Source organism: Peromyscus leucopus, chromosome 13 (assembly GCF_004664715.2).
Source record: "Peromyscus leucopus breed LL Stock chromosome 13, UCI_PerLeu_2.1, whole genome shotgun sequence".
Classification (NCBI taxonomy): domain Eukaryota; kingdom Metazoa; phylum Chordata; class Mammalia; order Rodentia; family Cricetidae; genus Peromyscus; species Peromyscus leucopus.
Window position 1 is genome coordinate 64072743 of NC_051074.1, and position 15816 is coordinate 64088558.

The window sequence follows — 15816 nt, forward strand, 5'->3', positions numbered from 1 at the left end:
AGACAGGGGAGGGTATTCCCTCTCAGGGCCCTCAAGACAACATTCTTGTCTTCCTGATGCTCCACTGTAATCTCCAATTTTTTTTCTTTTACATTTTTACTTTTATTTGAGACAAGGTCTCACTATGTGCCTTGGCTGGCCTAAAACTGACATTGTAAGTCAAGCTAGATATGAACTTGTCCCGATGCACCTGTACCCACTTCCTGAGTGCTGGGATTAGAAGTCTGCACTACCACACCCCAGCTTAATCTTCTTTCTTACTTCTCCCTTTTTCTTTTCTTTCTTTTCCTGTTGAGGACGTCTCTCCCATTCTCCAGGTTAATCAGACACCAACCCAATTCTCTTCCCAGTTTTCCTCTGCTCCTCTTTTAATAAGAACATATACTTTTTGAAATTTTATTTTTTATTGAAAACAGATTCTTCTATCATAAAATATATCCCAACCTTAGTTTTCCCTCCACTCCTCCCAACTCTCCTCATCTCCCCACTATTGGTGAAATTATTAAGGCCACTCCACGTAGTTAAAGGGAAGGTTTATTTAGTGGGGTAACTTACAAGTGAAGGAATAGGTAGCAGGGTCTGAGAAAGGTGTGGCGCAGTCTGGCTGTGTTCTCTGGAGAACTCTGCTCGGTCTACCTCCAGCATCCAGGGTCCAGGAACCAAGAGAGCTGGAGCATCCGGATCTCGGGTCTTCAGGGTCCTCTCTCAGGCCTGCCTTGTATGTGTGACAGTTACTGAAGGCTCAGTGGGGGTTGGAACTTCCAGATCAAAGCTGGAATGGCTACCCACTACACCTCACCTCCTCTCTTACCCCTATCCACTCCTCTGCTTCTCTTCTGAAAAGACCAGCCCTCCAAGAGACAACAACTAAACCTGACAAAACAAATACAGCAAGAAAAGATGTTAATCCTGAAATTTGCTAGAGAAAAACTAGTTCCATCATTTTGGCCAAATTAAAGCAAACTTTTATTAAAATTTTAAATACTGACCAAGATGGAATTTGTTTAGGACCACCACCTGGAAACTTTCTAGCTGTGTATCCCCGAGACACATGTGTTGGGGCTATATGGACAAAACCCAGCTAAATTAGGGTTTCTATTGCTGTGAAGAGACACCATGACCATGGCAACTCTTATAAAGAAAACATTTGATTAGGGTGGCTCCCTTACAGTTTCAGAGGTTCAGTTCATTATCATCATGGTGGGAAGCATGGAGGCATTCAGGCAGACATCCTGTTGGCTAAATCTTGGTATGCAGACCACAGGAAGTTGACTGAGACACGCAGAGGTATCCTGAGCATAAGAAACCTCAAAACCCACCCCCACAGTGACATATTTCCTCCAACAAGGCATACCCACTCCAACAAAGCCAAACTTCTTAATAGTGCTATTCCCTATGAGATTGTGGGGGCCAATTACATTAAAACTACTACATTCTACTCCCTGACCCCCATAAGCTTGTAACAATATCATAATGCAAAATGCATTTAGTTCAACTTCAAAACTCCCCATAGTCTATCCAGGTCTCAACAGTGTTTTGAAATCCAGAGTTAAAAATCTCTTGAGATCAATGTAATCTCTTAACTGTAATCACCTGTAAAAATCAAAACTAAAAAGCAGATCACATGCTCCAATATATTGCTGTGAAGAGACACCATGACCATGGCAGCTCTTATAAAGAAAACATTTATTTGGGGTGGCTCCTTACAGTTTCAGAGGTTCAGTCCATTATCATCATGGCATGCAGGCAGACATGGTGCTGCCCACATCTTGGCTAGAAGGCAACAGGAAGTCAACTGACTCAGGTGGTATCCTGAACATAAGAAACCCCAAAGCTTGCTCCCACAGTGACACACTTCATCCAACAAGGCCATACCCACTCCAAAAAGCCATACCTCCTAATAGTGCCATTCCCTATGAGATTGTGGGGGCCAATTAATTCAAACTACCACAAAACCCATGGGCCACCATATTTTCCCATGAGACTTTGTTGTTATTTTCCAAGAACTACAACTCCCAGAATCCCAGGAAGTTATCTGGTCTTTGGGCAGTAGGGCTCACAGGTTAACTTCCAGTCTAACAAAGGCAAAAGCCTTCACACCAAAGCTGGGCAAGGCAACCCAACAAGAGACACAAGAACAGGCAAACATGTCAAAGACACCCACTTTCACAGTTAGGAGTCCCACAACAACACCAAGCTAACAGCCATAACGTACACAGAGGAGCTGGTGAAGAGCCATGCAGGTCCCATGCTTGCTGGGCAGTTACTGTGAGCCCATACGAGCCCTGCTTAGCTGATTCAGTGGGCTGTGTTCTCCTGGTGTCCTCCATCCCCTCTGACTTCTACAGTCCTTCCTCCCCCTCTTCAGTGGGCTTCCCCAAGCCCTGAGTAGAGGGACTTGATGGAGATCTCCAGTTTAAACTCTCTCTGCATAATGTCATGCTGTGCGTCTTTATATCTGTCCCCATCTACAGCCTGTGCTACAATCAGCCTGGGTTGTATAGGGATCTAGAAGCCCCTAGACCAACAACTCAACTGTATGCAACCCAGTCCCACCACTGGAAGCCTTGCCTGGTTACAAGAGATGGCCAGTTCAGACTTCTTATCCCTATTATTAGGAGTTCTCACTCTCATAGATTCCAGGAAGATTCTACTGTGCTAGCCTTCTACACTGCCCCCCAACACCTGCCAATTCCAGCAGTCTCTCCCTGTATTCTCTCCTTCCATCCCATCCCCGACCTGATCATCTCTGCTCCTGTCCACAAAAATCTATTCTATTTCTCCTTCTCAGGGAGATCCACACATTTCCCCCTCGACCCTCCTCTTTACCTAACCTCTTTGGCTTTATAGATTTTAACTTGGTTATCCTTTACTTTACAGCTAATATCCACTGACAAGTGAGTACATACCCTGTTTGTTTTTCTGGGTTTGAGATACCTCACTCAGGATGCCTTTTTTTTCCCCCCTGGTACCATCCACTTGTCTGAATATTACATGTCATTTCTTTTAACAGCTGAAAAATACTCCATTGTGTAAATGTACCATGTTTTGTTTATCTATTTCTCTGTTGAGAGACATCTAGGTTGTTTCCAGTTTCTGGCTATTATGAACAGCCACAAATATAGTAGAGCAGAAGTGAGCATGGTTGAGCAAGTTTCCTTGTAGTAGAATGGAGTGTCCTTTGGGTAAATGCACAAGAGTGATGTAGCTGGATCTCGAGGTAGATTTCCAACTTTCCGGGGAACTACCATATTAATTTCCATAGTGACTGAACTGATTCACATCAGCAATGGAGGTGTGTTCTCCTTGCTCCACATCCTCACTAGCATGAATTGTCACTTATTTTAATGATCTTAGTGATTCTGACAGATATAAGATGGAATCTCAAAGTAGCTTTGCTTTACATTTCCCTGATGGCTAAGAATGTTGAACATTTCTTTGTTTCTCAGCTATTTGAGATTCCTCTGTTGAGAATTCTCTGTTTAGATCTGTACCCCATTGTTTTTTGTGACAAGGTTTCTCTGTGTAGTTTTGGTGCCTGGAGCTCACTCCATAGACCAAGCTGGCCTTGAACTCACAGAGATCTGCCTGCCTCTGCCTCTCGAGTGCTGTGATTAAAGGTGTGTGCCACTGCCGCCTGGCTTTGTACCCCATTTTTTAGTTGGATTATTTGGTTTGTTGATATATAGTGTCTCGAGTTCTTTATATATTTTTTATATTAATCTTCTATTGGATGTGGAGTTCGTAAAAATCTTTTCCCATTCTGTAGACTGCCACTTTGTCCAATTGATGGTGTCCTTTGCATTACAGATCATGTCTCTTGCTTTTCAATTTAATGAGGTCTCATTTATTAATTGTTGATCATAGTGCCTGTGCTATTGGTGTTCTGTTTGGAACGTTGTCTTCTATGCCTATGTGTTCAAGGCTATTCCCTACTTTCTCTTCTGTTAGGTTTAGTGTATCCAGTTTTATGTTGAGGTCTTTGATTCACTTGGACTTGAGTTTTGTGCAGGGTAATAACTATGACTCTATTTGCATTTTTCTACATGCAGACATCCACTTTGACCAGCACTATTTGTTGAAGATGCTGTTTTTTTTTTTCAGTGTATATGTTTGGCTTCCTTATAAAACTCAGGTATTTATAGGTGTGTGGATTTATGTCTGGCTCTTCAGTTAGATCCCATTAATCAACATGTCTGTTTTTATGCCAGTACCATGTGGCTTTTATTACTATAGCTCTGTAATACAACTCAAAATCAGGGATACATCTAGAAAATCTCTTATTGTTCAGTATTGTTTTAGTTATACTGGGTTTTTTCTTTTTCCTTATAAACTTTCAAGGTTTGTAAAGAATTATGCTGGAGTTTTGATGGGGATTAAATTGAATCTGTAGAGTGTTTTGGTAGGATTGCCATTTTTACTATGTTAGTCCTACTGATTCATCAGCATGGGAGATCTTGCTGTCTTCTGATATCTTCAACTTCTTTTTTCAAATATTGAAGTTTTTATCATACAAGTCTTTTGCTTGCTTGGTTAGAGTTACCTCAAGACATTTTGTATTACTTGAGACTATTGTGAAAGATGTTGTTTCCATGATTTCTTTCTTAGTCCCTTTGTCCTTTTTATGTAGGAGGCTACTGATTTTGTTGGATTAATCCTGTATCCAGCCACTTTGCTGAAATTGTTTATTAGCTGTAGGAGTTCTCTGGTGGAATTTTTAGGGTCGTTTATATATACTATCTCATCTGCTAATAACAATTTGACTTCTTTCTTTTCAAAATGTTGGTGCTCTAGTTAAAACTTCAAGTACTATATTGAATAGATATGGACACAGTGGACAACCTTGTCTTTCTTCTGATTTTAGTGGAATTGTTTGAGTTTCTCTCCATTTAATTATGTTGGCTACAGACTTGCTCTTCTAAATTGCCTTTATTATGTTTACATATGTTGCTTGTTTCCATAATCTCTCCAGGACTTTTATCATGAAGTGGTGTTAGATTTTTGTCAAAGGCCTTTGTTGCATCTAAGGAGACGATCATGTGTTTTTGTTTTGTTTTTCTCTTTGAGTTTGTTTGCTGTAGAATAATCCTTTTGTGCACTGTGAATATATATTACTCTCATGTGTTAATAAAAGAGCTGATGGGTTGGTAGCCTGGCAGGAAGTTAGGTAGGTAAGCCAAACTGAGAATGATGGGAAGAAGGAGGGCAGAGTCAGAGGAGATGTCAGCTAGCCACTGAGAAAGCAGAATGTGTAGAAATGAGGTAACAAACAATGAGCCACATAGCAATACATAGATTAATATAAATGGGTTAATTTAAGTGTAAGTGTTAGCTAGTAAGAAGCCTGAGCCATTGGTGGAGGATTTATGAATAATATTAAGCCTCTGTGTGGTAATTTGGAAGCAGCTCTCATGATGGGAAAACTCTGCCTATGTTTGTTTATATGGTGGATTACATTGACAGATTTTCATAGGTTGAACCATCCCTGCATCTCTGGGATGAAGCCCACTTGATCATGGTGGATGATCTTTTTGATGTGTTCTTGGATTCTGTTTGCAAGTTTTTTTTTTTTTTTTGGTTTTTCAAGACAAGGTTTCTCTGTGTAGCTTTGCGCCTTTCCTGGATCTCGCTCTCTAGACCAGGCTGGCCTTGAACTCACAAAGATCCGCCTGGCTCTGCCTCCCGAGTGCTGCGATTAAAGGCGTGCGCCACCACCGCCCGGCCTTGTTTGCAAGTATTTTATTGAGTGTTTTTGCAGCGATGTTCATAAGGTAAATTGGTCTGTAATTCTCTCTCTTTTTTTTTTTGTTGAGTCTTTATGTGGTTTGACTACCAGGGTAACTGTGACTCATACAGTGAATTTGGCAATATTCCTTCTGTTTCTATTTTGTGGAACAATCTGAGGAGTATTGGCATTACCTTTTCTTTGAAAGTCCAGTAGAATTCTGTTCTGGAACCATCTGGCATGGGCTTTCTTTAGTTGAGAGACTTCTAATGACTGCTTCTATTTCACTATGGGCTATAGATCTATTTAAATTTTTTTATCTGATCTTGATTTTACTTTGTTAAGTGGTACTTATTAGAAAATTATCTATTTCTTTAGATTTTCCAATTTTGTGGAGGACAGGGTTTTAAAGTATGTCCTTATGATTCTCTGGATTTCCTGTTTCTGATGTTTTACCCCCTCTTTTTGTTTATGATTTTGTTAATTTGAATATTCTCTCTCTGCCTTTTAATTAGTTTGGACAAGGATTTATCTATCCTATTGATTTTCTCAAAAAAAATTAACTTTTTGTTTCATCGATTCTTTGTATTATTCTTTTTATTTCTATTTTATTGATTTCAGCCCTCAGTTTGATTATTTCCTGCCATCTATTGCTCTTGAGTGCTAGTCCTTCTTTTAGGACTGTGAAGTTGGTAGTATGAGATCCTCTCCCTCTCTTTTTTTTTTAATGTAAGCATTTACTGCTATGAACTTTCCTCTTAGCACTGGTTTCTTAGCACTGATTTGGGTATGCTGCTTTTTCATTTTCATTGAATTCTAGGATGTCTTTAATACTTTCCTTATTTCTGCCTTGACCCAGTAGTCATTCAGTAGAGACTTGTTTAGTTTCCACAAGTCTGTAAGCTTTCTGTTGTTTCTGTTGTTGTTGATATTCAGCTTTAATCCATATTGGTCTGATGCGATACAGGAAGTTATTTCAATTTTCTTGTATCTGTTGAGACTTGCTTTGTGACCAAGTATGTGGTCAATTTTAGAGAAAGTTTCTTAAGATGCTGAGAAGAAAGTGCATTCTTTTGTGTTTAGGCAATATGTTCTGTAGATATCTGTTGTGGGAATTCTGCCATTTGGTCCAATAACCAATAGAATGGAGCATTTTGGCCTCATAGGTGTGGTCTTCTCTAAATACACCTTAAAACTGAGGAGGGAGGGGTCGAACGCTCTCTCTCTCTCTCTCTCTCTCTCTCTCTCTCTCTCTCTCTCTCTCTGGTCAGAGCAGGAGCAAGTGGCAGAGAAGCATGGCTTGCAGTTTTGCTTCCGTCCCCCTGGCATGGAACATCAGGGCAGCAGCTGGGCCAGCGGTGGTGTTTCAGCCTTGTTCAGTGTCGTGAGTGCATCTTATTGAATTAATTCCTTACTAAACCTTACCCGGCCCCATACTTCCGTGTCCCGCTTTAGATATCTGTTAGGTACAATTGAGTCATAATGCCTGTTAGCTCTAGTATTTCTCTGTTTAGTTTTTGTCTGGACGACCTGTCCATTGGTAAGAGTGGGGTATTGAAATCTTCCACTGTTAGTGTGTGAGGGTCAATGTGTGGCTTAAGCTTTAGTCATTTTTCCTTTACAAACATGGATACCCTTGAGTCTGGGGCATAGATGTTAAGAATTGAAATGTCATCTTGGTGGATTTTTTTTTTTTTTTTGATGAGAATGTAGTGTCCTTTCCCACCTCTTTTGATTAATTTTGGCTTGAAGTCTATTTTTGTTAGATATTAAAATGTCTACACCAGCTTGCTTCTTAGGTCCATTTTCTTGGAATGTCTTTTTCCAATATTATGCCCTGTGGTAATGTCTATCTTTGATGTTTAGGTGTGTTTCTTAGATGCATGAGAAGGATCGATCCATTTTTTGAATCCATTCTGCTAGTCTTGTGTCTTTTTATAGGGGAATTGAGACCATAGATATCAGGAGATATTAATGATCAATGATTGTTAATTCCTGTTATTTTGTTGTTGTTGTTGTTGTTGGTGGTGGTGGTGGTGGTGGTGGTGTGTGTGTGTGTGTGTGTGTGTGTGTGTGTGCACGCTTCTCTTTTCTTTATTTTACTCGTGTGAGATTATTTATTGCCTGTGTTTTCATGAGTGCAGCTAACCTTCTTGGATTGGAGTTTTCTTCTGGCACCTTTTATAGGGCTGGATTTGTAGACAGATATTGTTTAAATTTGACTTTACCATGAAATATCTTATTTTCTTCAACTATAGTGAGTGAAAGTTTTGCTGGATATAGTTGTCTGTCATGGCATCTGTGGTTTCTTAGAGTTTGCACTACATCCTTGCAGGCCTCACTGGTTCTTACAATCTCCATTGAGAAGATAGGCATAATTCTAATAGGTGAGGCTTTACATTTTTTTGTCCTCCCCCCCCCTGCAGCTTTCAATTCTTTCTTTGTCCTGTATGATTAGTGTTTTGATTACTATGTGGTGAGGGACTTTCTTTTCTGGTCCAATCTATTTAGTGTTCTGTATGCTTCTTGTACCCTGCCTGATAAGCAGTCATCTCCTTCTTTAGGAAATGTTTCTTCTACGATTTTGTTGGAAATATTTTCTGGGCTTTTGAGTTGGGATTATTCTCTTTCCTCTATTCCTATTATTCTTAGCTTTGGTCTTTTCATAGAATAAGAAAGAAAGATATAGTGATATAATTTGTAGACTTTGGTAAGTAAAATGTTTCAGAGGCTTACAATTAAAAGGAAGTAGAAAGATCCATCTGGTGTAATCTTTGCCTCATTGTTTCATCAAGAGTTATGCCTGGTACCAAATGCCCAGAACAGAGGAGTCAGCAAATGTCAAAAAAGAGCAGCAGCAGTGAGCACAGTTCAGAATCCTTGAGTACACCCTGGCTGTGGTTGGTTCACCAGAGAGCAGGGGCTGTCCCTGGCCACGTGAAGGCTATGGCATCAGCTCCATGGCTGCTTCAAGCAAATGTATGCTTTCTTCCCTAAAAGTTGTATAGTCACAGGAAAGCACTGACTCTTTCTTCCTTGTTTTTCACATTGGAGTGAGCTCAAAATAGTTTTCAGGCGACAGCTGTTAATAATTACAGAGGAAGCATTTGAATTGCCCCAGCCAGAATGTTTCTTGTGTATTTGAAGTGATAATTTATCAGTTGACAACTTCTTCCTCGCTTTCATTCAGTTGTGGTTGTTTTGCCTTCGGTTGCACTTATTTCTCTGGTAGGCACCACACCTACCCACTCTGGTCACATGGACCTTTCTTGCCAGCTAAAGGCTCCACCAAGTCCAGTTCAGACTGATCTTTGGTCTCAGCTATTAACTGACTTTACACCAACTGTGCAGCACTTAGGACATCAGTCTGGATTCCAGGAGTTAGAGTTAGTTCACAAAAGCTGTTGTCCACTTCTGCATTTCACTTGGATGCTCTGAGAATAAATTGTCTGGCTATGTGTCATCGACTACACTCAGTTCATTTCTATGGAGGCTTGCTCTGTTCTATTGCTAGAAAGAAAAAAAAAAGTTTAGGGACCCCGTGTTTGGGGGGTTATGATAAGCACATCTATATAGTGTTTTGATATAGATAGTGTTTGATATACTAACTGATTTGAGCTTCGTTAGAATTCAAAATTCATTGCCTTTAGATTTATAGATACAAATGATACTCACTCAGTCAGTGGCAGGACAGGGGTGTGAAGCTGCCAGAGCATCTTCGAGCTCATGGTGAGCTGCACCAGGAAACAGGATGAGTGTGGAGGTGTGGCTGACAACCACATCTCACCCCCTGTTCCTGTGTTAACTCTCAACCTTCAGTTTTGGCACACTACTTGAAAGTGGCGTTTATACAGTCATTCTGAGCTTGAACAACTTGTCTTCTGGCTGCTTTTTCCTCCGGCTTATGTATATATGTATGTATGTATGTATGTATGTATGTATTCATTCATTTACTTCAGCTTTTTTGTTAACTCCTGGAAGAAAGGAAAATTTAGCTGTGTTATGGGATCAGATAGCAGAAGTTAATTTACCCTAGGTTTTACTGCTTCCTGGACAAGTTAGCAGTCCCTGGAAACTCATCCCTTTTCTTTCTCTTCCTTTATGTTATGTGTGTGGGTGTTTTGCCTGCGTGTGTGTCTGTGCACCACATCTATTCGTGGTTCCCTGAGAGGTGAGAAGATGGTGTTGGATCCCCTGGAACTGGAGTTCCAGACTGTTGTGAGCTGCCATGTGGGTCCTGGGAGTTGAACCCAGGTCCGTTGGTCCAGTGCTCATAGCTGCTAAGCTATCTCTCTAGCCCCAAAGAACTTGATTTCTTTACATTATTATAAGTGACTGGGAGTGATTGCCCATGGCTGCTTCCTCATCAGACAGTAATTTTTAAACATAATTGAGAGTCAATGACATTTCCATATAAGGATGTAGATATTAGGTTTTAATTTAAGGACATTGAAAATAAAAAGTATGAGAAAATTAGCCTCACCGAGTTTAACTTGGCTAAGGTCATAAAGCACGCATAAAGGTAGTTAATCTTAGATTGTATCCCAAATCCTTCTAACTTAAATTCTCCATGAACTTGGCCTGTCTGTCTCTCTGTATTTAACTTTCTTGCTCTATGTATGCTATTAACTCGTGGGTTTGTGGATTCTCTGAGCAGATTGTTAGGTGAGCACACCTGGATTTCAATCGTGCCTCATTCCCTGAGCCTCTGGCATATCTTCACTCCAGTCTCAGCACCAGGATAACTCCCCTTGGTCCCTACAAAACTTAGTTCATACTCTAGTCTTCTAGAAAGTCTTCCAATTCTCTAGAGGTAAATGCCCCCTCCCTCCAAATTACCATGCTTTCTTTTAAAAAAAAAATTTATTTAAGAAATTTTTTATTCATTTTTCATATCAACTATAGATCCCCTGCTTATCCCTCCTCCCCCACTCCCGCCTTACCCCGCCCCCACCCCACCCCCCATCCCCTCCTCCAAAAGTGTAAGGGCTCCCATGGGGAGTCAGCAAAGCCTGGTCTATTTAGTTGAGGCAGGACCAAGCCCCTCCCCACTACATCAAGGCTGAGCAAAGTATCAGACCATAGGTAGTGGGCTCCAAAAAGCTCATACACCAAGGACAGATCCTGATCCCACTGCCAAGGGCCCCTCAGACAGAACAATCTACACAACTGTCTCCCCTATGCAGAGGGCCTAGTGTGGTCCCATGCAGGCTCCACAGCTGTCAGTCTAAAGTTTGTAGTTCCCATCAGCTTGGTTCAGTCGTCTCTGTAGATTTCCCCATCATGATCTTGACACCCCCTGCCCCCTTGCTCATATAATCCCTCTTCCCTCTCTCTTCTGCTGGATTTCCAGAGCTCCGCCTGGTGCTTGGCTGTGGATCTCCACATCTGTTTCCATTAGTTACTGGATAAAGGCTCTATGATGACAGGGTATTCACCAAGCTGATTACCAAGTTAGGCCAGTTCAGTCACCCTCTTCACTATTGCTAGTAATCTAAGCTGAGGTCATCCTTGTGGATTCCTAGGAATTTCCCTAGCACCAGGTTTCTCCCTAATCCCATAATGTCTTTCTCAATCAAGATATCTCTTTCATTGCTCTCCCACTCCATCCATCCCCCAGCTCAACCATCCCATTCCTCATGTTCTCATCCCCCATCCCCTTCCCTTTATTGCCTCCCCTCACCCCCAGTTTACTCCAGAGATCTCATCTATTTCTCCTTCCCAGGGTGATTCATGGGTCCCTCTTAGGGTCCTCCTTAGCTAGCCCCCCTGGAGCTGTGGATTGCAGTCTGGTTATCTTTTGCTTTTCATCTAGTATTCACTTATGAGTGAGTATATACCATGGTTGTCTTTCTGAGTCTGGGTTATCTCACTCAGGATGATGTTTACTAGTTCCATCCATTTGCCTGCAAATTTCAGAATATCATTGTTTTTTACAGCTGAGTAATACTCCATTGTGAATATGTACCACATTTTCTTTATCCATTCTTTGGTTGAGGGGCATCTAGGTTGTTTCCAAGTTCTGGATATTATGAATAATGCTTCTATGAACATAGTTGAACAAGTGTTCTTGTGGGAGGATTGATCATCCCTTGGGTATATGCCCAAGACTGGTATCATTGGGTCTTGAGGTAGATTAATTCCCATTTTCTGAGAAGTCACCATACTGATTTCCAAAGTAGCTGTATAAGTTTGCATTCCCACCAACAGTGGAGGAGTGTTCCCCTTGTTCCACATCCTCTCTAACATAAGTTGTCATCAGTGTTTTTGATCTTAGCCATTCTGACAGGTGTAAGATGGTATCTCAGAGTCATTTTGATTTGCATTTCTCTGATGACTAAGGATGTTGAGCAATTCCTTAAATGTCTTTTAGCCATTTGGGATTCTTCTGTTGAGAATTCTCTGCTTAGATCTGTTACCCATTTTTTAATTAGAATGTTTGGTATTTTGCTGTCTAGTTTCTTAAGTTCTTTATGTATTTTGGAGATCAGCCCTCTGTCAGATGTGGGTTTGTGAAGATCTTTTCCCATTCTATGGGCTGTCATTTTGTCTTATTGATCATGTTTTCTTTAATACACATGGTTTGTTTCATTTTTCTCACTGCTATGAGATAATCTTTTTGTATACTGTGACTATTTGTTGCTCTCATTGGTTTAATAACAGGATAAATGGCAAATAGCTATGCAGGTAGAGGTTAGGTGGGACTTGTGTTGGGACTTGCAGACAGAAAGAGAGTAAGAGAAAGACAGAGGGTGGAGTCACCAGCCAGACACAGAGGAAGCAGGAGATGAACATGCCATGCTGAAAAAGGTACCACCATGTAGTAGGGAATAGAAAAGAAATGTGGGTTAATTTAAGTTGTAGGAGCTAGTTTATAACAAGCCTAAGCTATCAACTGATCATTTATAATTAATAATGTTTCTATGTGGTTATTTGAGAACTGGCTGATGGGACAGAAAACTCTGCCTACCTCTTACTAAATCATCAGCTTTTGGCAAGTATGCTCATTGCCCTACTTACCTCTGTGTCCCAGGATCTCAAATAGGCACAGTAAATCTCATTTGAGGTAAATTGAATGGGATGGTGTCAATTACAAAAATTTACCTGTATATATCTTGTTATTTTCTGAGTGTGGTGATATTCACACCCTCACTTAAGGATAGACTCTTAAGATCCTATCCCTGCTCAGGATAATGGAGTTCTCTAGGTACTTTCCATAGCTAAGCTCTCTCCAATCCACCACAGAACTCAATTATCCTAAGGTCTCAGTGATGTCAATACTGTTCTCTGTCATCCCTTACTTGAGTTCCTTGAGTGAACATTCTCTTCATTTAAATTTTTCCCTCCAGCTTCTCTAATAGATGATATATTACAAGACACAAAGTTTTCCTTCTACCCTCTGCAAGCAACACTTCTAATTCTGCTTTGGGAGATTTTCTTCCTCTACTTAGCAATTGGAGTCCCCAAAGATCATTCTCCCTCCCATCCCATATTCTTTCTAAGAAATCATATCCACTGTGCATAGCTTATGAAACATTTTATACATTAATGATTGGAATGCTAGATTCTTCAGCAAACATTTAGCTGCATAGTCAAACATTTTTTATTTGGTTTCAATTTTATTTTGTTTTATTTGTGTGTGTGTGTGTGTGTGTGTGTGTGTGTGTGTGTGCACATGTGCACAGCACTCTTATGCAGAGGTCAGAGGATAACTTGCAGAAGTCAGTTCTCTCCTTCCACTATATGGGTTCTGAAAATGGAACTCAAGTGGTCTGATCTCATTTCTTTTCTTTTCCTTTTTTTTTTTTTTTTTTTTTTTTCGAGACAGGGTTTCTCTGTGTATCTTTGTGCCTTTCCTGAAGCTCACTTTGTAGCCCAGGCTGGCCTCGAACCCACAGAAATCCACCTGCCTCTGTCTCCCAGATTTTCTTATGTTCAGTTCTAAAGCCTTCAAAATACACTCTTTATCTGGTATCTTGATCTCCCTGTCTGCCCTCCCCAGTTGCCCATCACATAACTGCTGTGTCCCTTCAAGCCACACATCAGTGTCTTAGTCACAATTAACAGCACCTTTTCTGGTACACTGAAGATAAGGTCTTCTTCAGGAGCCTCTCTAGGAAAATTTCCCAAGCCTTTAAAAAATTATTATTTTGATGAGTCAAATTTGGGCACACAATATCCTAAATTATTTTTTTTCTGCCACTAGTTTAGTGATGAACAATATTCAAATATATATATATATATATATATATATATATATATATATATATATATATATATCAAGCATATGAGTAATAAAAGTAGAAGGACAGCAAGGTACATTGGGGAAAAAGACAAGACTGTTTATTTATTTATTTTTGAGGCAGGGTTTCCCTGTGTAGCTCTGTTTGTCCTGGAGTTTGGAATGTAGACCAGACTGGCCTTGAATTCACAGAGATCCTCCTGCCTCTGCCTCCTGAGTGCTGGGAGTAATGGCATGTGCCTCCTTGTCCAGCCTAAGACTGGTTTTAATCCTTGGAATAAGTGTTTACTTATTTAGTACTGGTGTGCTAGGCTTTTCTGGAAAACTTGCAGAGAAGGAGGTGGGACTGCCCGTGGTCTGCTGTGTGTCCCTGATATTCAGACAGATTTCAGTCTGTCTGTGTTTTGTCGAGGATGCCTCTGCTGAACACGAATCCATTCCTGTTGTGAAGAGCTAAGACTACTCCAATCCGTGTAGGAAAAGGTGGTCACTTTGCTTGTCTGCGGTCCGGTATCTTGGCTGTCTCCTCCCACAGACCTTTGGTTCTGCTGCAGGCTCTCCTCTAATAAGGTAAGGAATCTGGCCAGTATTTTTGTAAGGGCCATTGTTTCCTGGTGTTAAAGGCTACGTAGGCCTGGAAAATTCAGCTAAAGAATGGATTGGAAGATAGCCAATCTTGGTACTGGACTGACCACATTCCACACAGGTCATTGTTTAGCCAACCACCACCGAACTCTTTTTGTTAGGTAACCTAAACATGAGTTTGCACAAATATCGCTTATCATTGTGACTCAGCATATTTCAAAGTGTGCATTTTACAGTATCGAAAGTAAGTGGTCAAGCTGGAAATAGTGACTAGAAGAAAATCAAGATATGTATATTTAACTAAAAGGTGTCTATCAGAACTCACAGGTCTTGACTATTATGTGTACACTAATTTTTAATCCTTAAGACAATAATAATAAACTAATTATGTATGTAAAAAGATCTAGGTTTATGAATTTGCTCAAAATATCATTTATTATAGTAACTAAATATTTTTCACATAGGAAATTAGTAGTTTATTACAGAATAAGAGGAAATAACTTACTGTAGCATAGTGTTAGTATTTTATATTAGTAACAGTGAGCAGAATTTGACTCTCTTAGGCTTACAGAAACATTGTGGCTTTTTGTAAGTTGAGCAAAATATTCACTATTAAGCTACTCCAAATTCCTGGACTAAAATATAAGGCAAAGTTCGGAGGCCTGGGGATTGTCTTCCTTGGCAGGCTCTGTTTCCACTCAGTCACAAGGCTGATCTTGCTTGCCCAGCAACTCTGTTTAAGAGCTTCTGTGTTAAAATATTTACTTAAATGACTTAAACTGTTAGAAAATCGTTATTTTGCTTTTCCTGGGAGGAAATGTTAAAAGGCTGCATGCAGTATTATAGAATATTTTAAGTATTTCCCCATAATCACCATTTAGCATTATTAATCCAGAAAAACTATGATAACCAAAACACTCCAGGACTGAGATAGCCCACTAATTACATTGTCTTAGACGATAAATGTTAAAAACTTAAGGGCAGTTTCAGCTCCACTTTGAATTATTAAAGTCTTTGCAGAAGGCAGGTTTCGCCTTCCCTGCTGACTGGGCCATCAGAGGCGTCTTCACACTGAACTCTGAAGTCAGACCCTGGAAGTACTCCCCACCCAGGTCCCCAGCCGGCCCTTCTGCTGGTGCAGCTGGAGTCGGAATTCCAGGGCTGTGGGAGGAAAAACTGATGCTGCTCTTCGTCTTTTTATGTTTCCCACTGTCTGTTTTGATAGTTCTGCTCCTTGGGAAAGCGGTGGACTTCCTCAGGGCTG